Raw genomic sequence first — 13,284 nt, 5'->3', positions numbered from 1 at the left:
CAAGTCTGTTGTTTTTCGTTTTTTTTTTTTTTTTTTTTTTTTTTTTTTTTTTTTTTTTGAGAGACAGAGAGAGCACGCATGTGCACATGGGTTGGGGAAGGGGTAGAGGGAGGAGAGAGGAAATCTTAAACAGGCTCCACACCCAGCACAGAGTCCGACGTGGGGTTAAATCTCAGCACCCTAAGGTCGTGAGCTGAGCTGAAATCAAGAGTTGGTTGCTTAACCTACTGAGCCACCCAGGCGCCACCCCCCACCCGAGTCTGTATGGTTTTGTTGGGAGTAAGAGTGGGGGGAGAAAGGAGAGTTTTGAGTCAGGGAAGGTTAACTTCAATTTTGCCCCGAACTTTCCATATATTATACTTAGTAAACCAAATGTTCTGTGGAAACGAATGTGTGTCCTCATTACACAGCGGTGGACCTGAGGTTCTGAGTGGCTAGGGCATTTGCCCAAAGCCACCCATCTCGTCATCTGGAGTTCTGAGGTTTACTCACCTGTTCTTGTGTGATGGGGTGTTTCTTCTGCCTTTCTTTTGTTCCATTTGGGGCAGAAAATGGGGAAACTGAGCAGACCGAGTTAGGAGACAGCTTCTCTTGCTTCTTCTTGGAGACCGCTTGCTTCTTGAATAACCCTGTCCCTGTATGGTTTGTCTCATTCATATTTTGGGGCTTCTCCTAAGTTCCTCTCTTTCCTCTACTGTGCTGATTCTACTGTGAATTTTGTAGGCATCTCTTTTTACACCTGACCTGACCGCCACGTCCATCAAAATTCTGTCCCATGCCCACTCCTCACCTTGCAGTACTCACAATGATCCCCTCCCCTCTACTGTCTTTCACTGATCACTAACTAGTGATTATTACTGATAAGTCTAAGATTATCACATTTATATGTTATTTCTAGAACTTTGTTCCAAGTTCCAAACATATCTACCCAGTGATCTGTAATATCACCACTTGGATAAACCACAGTTAATTTCAGCACATCAGAAAGTACGTTCCTTCTCTGGCGGCACTCTTTCTATGATGAGCATTCCTAGTCACCTGTTTGTGACAAAGTATCGGAAATGACCCTTCAGGTTTTCGGGTCTGTTAACCCCCTTGGACCTCCCCCAAGTACAGCCAATGCCCTTCCGTGTCCCCCATGCGTGTCCATGTACCCAACCTCTAGGGCTGCTTTAGTCTGAACCGTTATATCCTTCCCTCGGGCATATGGTCAAACGTCCCAGCCTTTCTCCTCACAAACACTCTCGCCTCTTTCGAATACTTTCTTCTCACAGAAGCCAGAGGGATTCTAAAAAAAAAAAAAAGAAAAAAAAAAAAGTAAAACCGATCATACTATAGGCTTATGTAAAACTCTTTAGAACAGGGGGCTCAGTCAGTTAGGCATCAGACTCTTGGTTTCGGCTCAGGTCGTGGTCTCAGGTCATGAAGTCGATGCCCAACATCAGGCTCCACGCCCAGTGGAGAGAGAGATTCTCTCTCCCCTCTGCCCCTCCTTCTCCCCACTCCCGCACACACTGTGTCTCTAAAGCAACAACAACAACAACAACAACAAACGAATAACTCTTTAAAACACTCCTACTGTGCAAAGTCCCCGGGTCTGCAAAACTATCACTGTGACCTGGCACCTGTCAGCGCCTCTGGGCATCCTGTCCTTTGATTATTATTCTCTGCCCTCACTGTCCACTTTGCATCCCAGACCATCCCTCTTTCCGCTTTATTTGGTGCCCTCCTAACGAGCGTGTCAGTCATACAGTAAGCCTTGCCATGCAAGGCACACAACAGGCTCTTCCACTTCTCCCATAGCACTCACGATCACTGTCATCCTCTATTCCATTACTCACTATCTATCTCCCCAACCAATATAAATGCTTCATGAAGGCCAGGAATGACCCTACTTTGTTAACTTTATATTCCCAGCACCTGGTACCTAGTGCCTGACACATAATAGGAATTAGAAATTATTTGCCTAAATGGAATACTTAGAGACCACATAGAAACAACTCATGAAGCGTATTGGATTATAAAACATCTTTTTAAAAAGAAAGCCAGGCTCACAGAAATTTCATGAAGGCCCCTTGATATCAAATTAATCTGAAAATTAATTCTTTCTGAACAGAGGTTCTGACAAAATCCTAAACATATATCAAGGTTATAAATTCTATTTATCTTTCAACACCACGAGCCAACATATCACCTCCCTAAACGCTTCTCGAACCTCCCCTGGTCTTCTGCCGTGAATTCTAATGAATCTTGCTCTTGTCTTATCTCCCCAGTTATCCAAGAACTTCAGGAGAGCAAAGACCTTCTCTTTGTATTTAGCGTTCCATTTTGTGCATATTAAGCAACCATTAAACCTCTAGTGAATACATAAACACAGTCAGGGTGATTAATTACGGAATACTAAGTACAGCAAAAGCACTGTTAGCATCCAGCCAGCACCTCAGACCATGCTTATGCAAAGTGTAAATAAATACAAATAAAACCAACTTGGAGACCTTACCTGAAAGCCCGTGTCCTTACACCTGGATACTTTCAGTCTTTATTTCGGACACCCATTCTGCCCTGAACCCCGTCCTCATTCTCACACTCCTTAAAGGAAATGGGAATCACGCCTCACCCCGTAATTGCTGGAGTAATCGCAGGCATCACAAACCCTAGAACAGCTTCTCGAATTAAAAGTGTATGTGCCTCATAATTCATTTTTATTTACTGGAAATTTGGCTTACAACTGTTGTAATATTGCATATGATTCATGATGCCATAAAAGGTGTATGCTCAAGCTTATGTTTACTCCTGTAAGAGGATCCAGGCCTGGTTTTCTGTATTCTAGAGGGAGCGCAATATCATGCACTGGCTTTTCATTTGCATGGCATTTGCATACATTTGCATTGCCATACAATGTTATTAATTTTACATAAGAAATACACCTGATTCTAATGATAATTAAGTCTAATCTTATGGCCCATAAAATAAGTGGTAGTATTGGAAGAAACTGGATAATAGAGAAAGTTGGCAAAGAGTACAGAATGTAAAATTATTGCAAATGACTGTTCCCCATTGCATAAGGAGTTCTACCTGCAAAACATTTCCATATTTCTCTTCTTGTTTGAGCCCCATGTGAAACTTTTCAGATAAGCAGCTCAGAGATGACCCCAATCTTACCAGAAGAGCCTACCTGTCCTAGCAGTTAAGAGTTCCATCCGAAGTCAAGGTTCCTGCAATTATCACAGGAACTCGGGAGCCCAATCTTCAAAGCTGATGCCCTTCTACCTCTTCCTGAATCATGGGTCCACAGAGCCAAGAGAGACAGGAAGAAATAGAGCTCTACTAAGGACAAGAGAAGCTCTGGAAGCCCACCTTTCTTCCTGCTCCTTTCTCTGATGCCTGTACTCCTTCCTTTTCTCTGGGCTTGCATTCCCTCTCCCCACATACCCAGCCTGTTCCCATTCACTGTTTCTATTGAAAGCTGAACTAGAAAGTCAAGGCACTTGCACTTTCAAAGTGATTCTGTCAGTTAAAACAGCTTTTTGTCTTAGAGATACAGCTAATTTTGTGCGATTATAAGCAGGTTGATTTTTGACAACACTAGAGGCTGGTCCTGCCTATGATTGTTAAATTGCTGCAGGGATAAATCAGAAAGCCAGCTCAGTGTTATGAATTCTAAGTCCCTGCATAGATGAGAAAGAGTTAGAATGAGAGAATTGGGACCCCGCCCCCCCAGGGGTAGCAGTCAGCTCTTTTGATAAACAATTGGATCAAATAAGCAATTAACAACAACCACGATAACAGCCATAGACAGGCTGCTCAGTAGACTCTGTTCTAACTCAAATCCTGTTGGTAAGTTCATAAAATCGTTATTACTAACTTGCTAGGTGAGCAGACAGATGCTTGAAAAGATTACATAACTTGTCCAAAGTCTCATCGCTAATAAGAGCTGAGTCAAGATGCAGACTGTGGCCTCTCAATTCTAAAATCACTTTTTAAATTTGATCCTTCAGATTGTCGACAAACATAAGCTTGAATAATTGGAAAGCTGGAAGTGAATATAAAAACCGTGCCCGTGTCTTGCATTCCGCAATGACAAGATTAAGGCTAAGCGATGTCTCTCAGATTGGAGAGCTGGTTGGCAGCGGTATCAGGAGTAGAACAAAGCTTTCCAGGCATTGTTTGTTTGTCCCTTCCCTGCCCCAAAGCGTCAGGCTGTCACTCTCATTCCTCAAGCTGACTCCATGCACACGCACCCTGAGTCTCTGTGGCGATTCCGTCTGTTCGGATCCCAGGAGGTGATATTAATCAGCACAAAAACAGTACAACCCCAGTGGTGACTGATGGCAGGAGAATACTGACCGTGAACAGGAGGCACGACGTCACCGGCTAATGTATGACTTCACTTTGCATCTAGGATTATCCAAGATGCCTAGATGCTTGCACCATTGGGATTTGGGGTCAGAACAATTGTGTTCCAATATCAGCATGAGCGTAGATGGGTGGTATGTCCTGGTCCTGGGACACAACTCTCACACCTGTACAGCTGAACCAACACAGCTTATGTCACAGAGTTGTAAAAATTGTAAGTATAATAAATAATGATATGTATAAATCGTATATATAAAATTAATGAGGGACCCCTGGGTAGTGCAGTCGGTGAAACATCCGATTGTTGGTTCCTGCTCAGGTCGTGATCTCAGGGTCCTGAGTTAGAGCCCTGTGTGGGGCTCTCTGCTCAGTGTGGAGTCTGCTTGGGACCAACCCTCTCTCCCTCTGCCACTCCCTCCTGTGCTCTCTCTAAAATAAATAAATAAAATCTTTAAAAAATTTAAAAAAATAAAACAAATGATATTACTGTTTTGTTTTGTTTTTCTGTTCATGTGTTTTAATGCAAACACCTCTACAGCCAACATCACCGGTTTGTTGATTATCTGGTTAAAAACAGAGAACAACAGGTGGATACTGTGGTTTAAGTCAGTGTTGGGTAGTTTTTCAGGAAAGCTCAGGAATTTATTTTGCAATCATGATATGAGGCTTGAAAAATACTTGCTGCTTGCTGCAAACATTTCTAGCACTTACCGTGACTACTCGATATTTCAGTACTTATCCACCTAACTTTTCTTTCCCCGTTCTCTCTCCCTTGCAGTGCAGTGAATATAATGTTGTCAATTCTGAGAAGTAAGAATCGTTATACAATATTGATATGAACATCAGTGCAGTATTTTTGTACCTTATATTTAATACATTATGTGGACAGTTTTACGCTGTGAGATAAAATATATAGCTTTTCGTTTTGCTTTATCTGGAAATATACTAAGCCTCAGTACGTGGCTATTGTTCATGTGCTCACTGCAGCATTGCTGCCAGGCAGTCATGATTTTAGCAAGCTAGGGGGTGGAAGGGATGGAGAGTCATGCACGGGAGATACAAATACAACTCAGACAATATGCGTAGACTAAAATAACCTTACTGATTCATTTCCATTAGCTTTTTGCCCTTTTCCAAGGATGGAAATATGCTGTTTTAACTCATTGTTGAGTGTCAGCCCCGGATGTTCCCTATTGCCTTTCCATACAAATAATTCTCTTCAACTAACTCAATTCTCTTTTGCCTAACTCAATATTTCCTCTTTCTTTCATGCTGACTAACTTCAGGATTCTCTGGAACCATGTTAGCCCATTCCCACAATCTGATTTTCCTCCCCGGCATTAACTGAGTTCAATGCAACCGACGTCACTGTGAACTAGAACTTGGGATCCGATTTGAGAAAGACTTATCTTTGTACTTATTCTGCAAGTGCTTACCGGCTTGTGTGGAAATAGAAATAAACACATTTCGGGGCACCTGGGCACCTCAGTCAGTTAAGCATCTGACTCTTGATTTCAGCTCAGGTCATGATCTCTGGGTTGTGAGGCTGGGCCCTGCATTGGGCTCCCTATTCAGTGCGGAGTCTGCTTGAGATTCTCTCTTTCCCTCACCCTCTGCCACTCCCACACTTTAAATAACTAAATTAAAAAAAAAAAACATACTTTGATTCTAGTATAATGTCACCTCTAGAAAAGAGTCAACTCAAGTTGGTCAGGTGGGTGAGTGCAGTGGCCCTGATGAGAAGATGCTTCACTTGGGATTGAAAGAAAAGTAGGAGTGATTCAGGCAAAGAAAATATGGAAGGAGACAGAAAAGAAGGAGGGACAGCATGAACCCATGCACTGCGAAGAGCTCCAAGACATCTGCTATTTCTAGAATACCAAGAGTAGGGTGGGGAGTGTCAGGAAAGGAAGCTCCAGGGGGATTAAAGGGCTGAACCCAAGGCCTGTAAGTTGGCCTGTGAAAATTAAGGATTATGTTGATGAGTGTTTCTCTGGTGTGTATCTCCTAGGGGCACCAATGGGTAAATTTAAATGGAATCCATGAGTTAATGCTACTGTCTAATGTAACCAGGGGCAGATAGCTACATAAGACAAGTGAAGACCACCATTTTATCTTGAATTAATGGGAAAGAAGGAGCTAGAACAGGGAATATATAATTACATAATTTGGAATTTTGCCAGAGTAGGAGAACTGAAAATTCCAAACTCCAATAGACCTCATTTTAAATATGTGTGTGTGATGTAATGATAACAAATGGCCAGAAATCCAAATTGATTACACACACACACACACACACACACACACACACTAAAATGTAGAGGCAAACGTTCACCTAACTCAAATTTTAGTTCTTTCAAAATCTGTGTTTCCATTTCTCAGATTTGGGAACTGGTATAAGCATCGTCGGTGAAGTAAAAGAAGTCTTCAATATTTGGAGAAAACATCTCATATTTGGAAGCCAAGAGCAGAGCAGTAATTCCAACCAGTTGAAGTTTCTTACAAGAAGCTAGCTCAACCTGTAAAAATGGGTCCACGATGGCAATGCCCATGTACAGCTCTCCTGCAAGCAGCCTAAACTTGGAGTGGACTTGCACCAGCCGGTCCGCCAGGATGACCGCATGGGTCAGTGTATCACTCTTCTGTAAGAAGTGTGGATTTATGGACTGCCTTAGAGACCTTAGATCTAGCTGGTAGACAGCCTTGACGTGGTCGCTGAGGACCTGAGGGTTCTCCCAGTTCCCACGATCACTGCCCAGAGCAAGGCATCAGAGAAGACTTGGTCGAGGTTCTCCTCCCTCATGGAGATGTCCTCCGGAGGGGAAGAAAGAGGCTTTGGAGCCAACACTTCCATCTGTACTGGTTTCACAAGAAGCAGATTTCAGTTGTTCGTTGACGCTTGTTTTAGTGGATTGAACAGTATTTTGGTGTTCTGAGCTATATATACTGTATGATATTGTGTGTGTGTGTGTGTGTGTGTGTGCGTGTGCGTGTGTGTGTGCGTGTGTGTGTTTAGTGCTCACAAAACCCAATCAGGTCACCTGGTTTGGTGCCATGCTTCCCCTGCCCCTCATCCTTTTGCTTCAAGGGGAGAAGGGATCTCACTCCCAATTCCATCTTCAGTGACTTCAAGCAACTCCTGAGACCTCCTTGACCTCTGGTGTAAACATTGACCAGGTTTATCTCTATTCAACTTGTGAAACAGAATGAGATGAGGCCAAAGATAAGAGAATTGCTTTATTGAGGGTATGTGGCAGAGGCCACAATTCTGAGCCTGGAGTCTCCCTGGGGTTACTTGGCCGGCAGTGCCCTGGGGGACATCGCCCCCTAATGGCGTGGGAAAACCAAATACTCTTGCTGTAGCTTAGTTATAAAATGCCAGCTCTACAGCTTATTTTAATTAAAACATGCATATTAACATAAAAAGATATAACACAATGAAAGAGTATCTTAATGGCATATTTAGATTTATTAAAAACTCAGCTTTAAACATTGTACTAGATAGACTAAGAATGGCAAAATGGCATTTTTATTCATGATGGTTTTCGTGGCTTTGTAACCTGCACCCAAAATCATACTAATTTTTAATTTTTTAATTTAGTTCTTTAAAACTCCTATCTTCAGAATTTTTCCTGTGACTTCTGTGCTCTTGTTCTTAAATATGAGTTTATTTCTGAGACATTCACCACACATTCCTTCGGAAAGACTTGAAAAGATGGTCAACTCTTCTAAAAATAAGCTCAGGTGATTAATCTCTCATATTTAAGTATATATACAGAACAAGCTCATTGTTTGTTTATTACTATTTTGAATATGGACCTTTAGGTACAAAGTCGCAGAGTGCTGGACTTTTCCAAAGACCGTACTTGGGAAATTAGACCTTAAAAATGTGATCTGTAAGTGGAATACTAGTAGGAAAATAAAAGGGTACCTCAGAGGAAGACTGCTGCGTTTACATAAATATTTATTAACAAATAAAGGGTAAATAGACACCTAAAACTCTTAATAGAAAGTGGTTTTGAGAAATTTCTGGCCCAGGAATTATTTTCATCTTCTGTGTAACTCTGTACGAACTTACTTTTAATTTGAATCTGTTCTGACGTGTAAAGCAGAACAGCCCCCGAATCGGTTGACATCTGCAAGAGAATTATTCATAAGTTGATTTATTAATAAAACCATTTTTTTGCACAAACATCAAATATTATTTTTGTGGATGCAATTTATTTTAGGTGATCAAGTTTTCAAAAGTGAGTTAAAATTAGCTCTGCTCCCTCAACCACTAAAGGAGTATGACATAACATTCTAGGAATCTTCTTGAAATATGGTTTCCATGATTTGGGTGGCGTGGAGGTGAGCTCAGGAAAGCTGGATGCCTCTAGAGTAGACAGACGAGGCGATTTTCTGAGGAAATCTGAATTTCTTCAAGTTGACAAAGTTGACAATGGATTCCACAATTTCTTCTGACCTAAATGAAACCTTGAAAATGGAAATTATAGAGCCTCATAAAATTAGGTGTATGGAATCTGTTCTTATTTAGTACTAAGAATTCAAGTCCCAAATTCACATTTGGAATTCTAAGTTTTCCAAATGGGGGCTCGTGATGTGTCTGCATCTGTAAAGGGGCAGAGTGAATTGGTTGGTACTCATACTAGAGGTTGAGAGGTTGGAAGATTTTGTAAAAATTGTTTTGTCTCTTTAAAGAGATGCTCCAATCATATTTATTTTAACTTTCTTTTTTGAAAGCTATTTCAGTTATTTTGTAAAATAAAACAAGACTGTCAGCATCTATATCACATCAATGAGAAGGCAATATTATATTTAAAAAGATTTTTAGGGGCGCCTGGGTGGCACAGTGGTTGGGTGTCTGCCTTCGGCTCAGGGCGTGATCCCGGCTTTCTGGGATCGAGCCCCACATCAGGCTCCTCCGCTGGGAGCCTGCTTCTTCCTCTCCCACTCCCCCTGCTTGTGTTCCCTCTCTCGCTGGCTGTCTCTATCTCTGTCGAATAAATAAATAAAATCTTTACTAAATAAATAAATAAAAAGATTTTTAGGAAGAAACCTTAATCCACGATCAATCACAAGAATAAATGCCCTCCACTCTTTGAGCTTCATCTAAATGACTATACTTGATTCTTTATCTCTGATACGGGGCTTGAATCTCGGCAAATCTTTTTATTCAATGCGAAAATGGAGCCTAATTCCCAAAGCACTGTCCACTGAAAAAGCTATTTTAATATAAGATCAGATTAAAATAAGGTTGTTTTATTTGGTGCTTCAAAATATTTCTGAGAGAGGATTGCTGCATTACCGTATTTGGACACTGCATTCTGTAATCACATCCATCAGAACACAGGGCTTTCTTAATACTGTCTTTTGCATTTGAATGAACTCTACCCACAGCCAGCTCCCCACTAACCCTCTTCCATGGCGGACAATTAGCCACTTGAAAGCATCCTTCCGCCTCTCTTACTGCAGTGGCAACAGGACCCTTTTCTCCCTGTGTGTGCCGGAGTCAGGTAATCTCAGCCAGGGGAGGTCAGTCCTAGTTGGCGCGGTGTCCACAGGATGGTGACTGTTACTGTCACAGGCAGGAAGTGCCCTGGACAGGTGGTTTCGAATGCAGGCTGTAAAGAAAGCACAGCACGTAATAAAGTCACCAGACACCGGCGGACACGATGATGCGGACACTCTTTCTGAAGCTGGCCTTCTCACAGCAAGTCGGTCTTGTCTTATCCCTGGGATAAACGTAAGCCTAAGTCATAGTATCATGACCTTTGAACGTATGGGTTGACTTTCACCGGACTGAGCGTTAATTCCCAGCGAGGGGCCCATGCGGGGTGACAGTCACTTGCGACCGTGACTTGACGTGCAGACAGCAGCGCGCCCTGGCCTTCCTGCTGCAGGGGCAAGAAGAGGCACGTGGCAGTGAAGCCAGTTGGCAGGCTGATGCGCTGCCGTTGGGTAACCGAGATTTTCTTCAGCACTGATTTAAGTAAGTTTTGCGAGAGCAGAGACCAAGGATGCACAGCCCTGACCGTTGTTTGTGTGTTGGAAGCTGTCATATTTTTACCTCATAATTTTAAACCGAGATTACGGGTTATGGTCAGTTTCTGATCTAAGCACCTAAGAAATGCCTCGTTATTATTGACGAGGGAACAGAAGGCTGGTTGAAGACAAAGCATAGGCCTCCACCCTTCACCCTCCCCTACCCCCACTCCTGGGTGGGGTCTGTGCTGTTCCTCCAGGAAGCCCCCAACTATCTTCATGTTAATGCCTTGCTAGAGGGGAAAACCATCTTAACTTGACAATGGCAAGGCCTCCAGTATCCTGTGAGTTTTCTTTAACATATGAAAATCCTTTTGAAACCTCCCTTTTCCTCACCTCCCCCAACCCCAAAGTATATAACCAGCCCCCCTCACAACCTGGGGCAGCAGCTCTTTCTGCCCACAGGTCCTGTCCCCGTGCTTTAATAAACTACCATTTTGCCCAAAATGTCTCAAGAATTCTTTCTTGGTCGTAGGCTCTGGACTCCACCCCACTGAACCCCTCCGATATTCCAAAACGCCATCATTATGACCTAATGAAGATTTATTTTCAGGCATCTTGCAACAGACAGCTTGATTAGTGAGACTCTCTTTGCCTGTGGCTCCCTTCTCTGCTTGGGTTTTTCTGAATCCTATCTTCCTTGGTGACATTTTCAAGTGATTCCTAAGGACTCCTGAATATTTAGCTCTCCGTAATTCTGGATTAAAGTGCAAGCATCAGACTTGCTGGGCTGGTCTCTGGGGACACCTCACTGGAGAACTTCCTGTGTGGACAATAAAAATCCATTCGTTCTTACTGCTCACCTTCCTTCTGCTTTTCTCTGAGCTGTGTTTGTGTACCTACAACCAGATCCTTGCAGAAGGAGTCTCTCTCCCGTCAGTCAGCCTCTGCTCCAGGAGGCTCAGTTCCCAAGGGTCTGAATGTGCACTTGACGGACACAGGACAGCACGTATCCTGGGGGCCCAAGCAAGGCACTGGTCAGCAATGGGAAGTCCACCTCTAGAAGATACTAGGTGGGTCAATAGCATAGATGACCAGCCAACAGTGCAGGGCGCGATCAGGGCCCAGCCCAGTGACTCAAGTGTTGTGTGATGCTCAATCGCAATTTCCGGACTTCTTCATCACACGCTCTCCTATTCCAGCACGCCAAGTCTTACAGCATCGGTCCACACTCAGCCAGAAGTGGGCATTGCTCCTGTATTTCACACAAATTGAGATGGCGTACCACTGTGTTTGTGCTGCCATGTTGGCTGGGGCCACCCCGACGGCCTCAGGGGAAGCATCATAGTCCTGACCCTCCAGACCTGCCTGAGCGACCTGGGAACCATTTTTAACCCATGAAGACGCATGTCGGCCCTCTCCTTCACTACCCCTTTATGTTTTGAGATAATTCTCTTAACCATTGCCCCATATTCCTTATCAGTAAAATGAGGAGTGTAAAATCATAGTTTTAGTTAATAATAAAGTGATGGATAGTCCACAGCATGCAAATCAACATGTGGTATGGTTATGCTTAAATTAGTACCTTTTTCCATATATACAAAGAAAAAAGAATTCTTCCACCTTCAATAGTATCCCTTCAGTCAAGACCTGGGAAGGCTAATACTTCATGTTCCTTCTCTGGCTAGAGCTCTCCTGGATTCATTGAAATCCCAGACTCGTTCTCACTCAGAAAACAGAACATTGAGCCAGAGATTTCAATCTAGATTCCCAATCTTGGTTCCTGTCAAAACGTTTCCTCTTCCTTCAGTAAGAAAGAATCTTCCATCTGGAAGTCAAGGGTGGTCGTCCCGTTGGCTTCTTCCCCAGGCTCTGCGATGCTCCGTGCATGACTGGGTCTGGACATGCCACCACACTTGCTGGGAAGGAAATACCTACCAGATGCCTCCTCCTTCTCCTGGGTCTGCCTCCAACCTGTCACCACTCATGTGGCCAGCAGTGCAGCCAGCCACGTAGTGAGGTCTCAGCTCTGACAACTGTACCACAGCCTAAGGGATCCGAGTGTAGGAGGTGGACCCGAGCTACGCTGGGCCAATAGAAAGCCCCTCTTGTGGGGAATTTGGCCTGAATAGGACTGTCTCTCTTCAAGACAAGCCTGTGCCATGTAAAGCAGAGCCTGTGGTCTTGGCATGTTTCTCCCCCTTCCACATGAAGCAGACACACTGAACCCCATCAGGAGATGGCAGAGAGCAGGAGGGAGAACAGAACAGCACCAGTGGGGAGCCAAGAGATGGACACAAAGAATAAAGACCTTCTGGGGCCCATTCCTATATCCTTATAATAAGGTGTCCTTTTCTGTTCATCTTACTTCAACTGGAATATGCTATTTGCCAGAAAAACAGTAACTGCCATCAACTGTCTCCCCTGCCTTTACATGTAGTTAATAAAGCCACGACCCCTCAGGGTTGCATGGGCTCTAATGCGATGGTATGAAGGACTGATTAAACATAGTTCTACGTGTGTGTGTGTGTGTGTGTGTGTGTGTATATATATATACACACACCTATACCTATTAAGTATAAAAAACTGAATGTCTGCATGAAAGAAATATTTCTTTTTTCCCACTGCAAATAATCAGGGGACTATTTGTCTCAAGTACTTCTTTAAGAAATATAAAAGACTACAGTGGAGATTTTGTTCCTTGAACATCACCCCTAAGATTCCTAATTAGATGTGGAGAGCAGTGGCTAACTTCTTAATGTAGTTTGGATTCTACAGGGAAAGTGTGAAATAAAATTAAATGTATAGAGCTTATGTAGAACTAAATATAAATACATAGTGTTTTACCTACTTCTGGAAACGGAGCATGGTCGGGGACATATCCAATAAATTTAGGCTTTTTTGAAAGAAATGAAAATGTCACATCACCTTTGAAAGAAAAGT

General features: G+C 43.1%; 1 pseudogene; it reads right to left on the bottom strand.

The window, feature by feature from the left end:
• Nucleotides 1–1,210: 1,210 nt before the first annotated feature.
• On the bottom strand, nt 1,211–7,677 carry LOC121100988 (annotated as a pseudogene).
• Between the last annotated feature and the right edge of the window lie 5,607 nt (nt 7,678–13,284).

The sequence above is a fragment of the Ursus maritimus genome, unplaced genomic scaffold, assembly GCF_017311325.1.
Source record: "Ursus maritimus isolate PB19 unplaced genomic scaffold, ASM1731132v1 scaffold_6, whole genome shotgun sequence".
Classification (NCBI taxonomy): Eukaryota; Metazoa; Chordata; class Mammalia; order Carnivora; family Ursidae; genus Ursus; species Ursus maritimus.
Note: the sequence above shows the minus strand (reverse complement) of the source record. Positions and strands in the feature narration are given on the sequence as shown.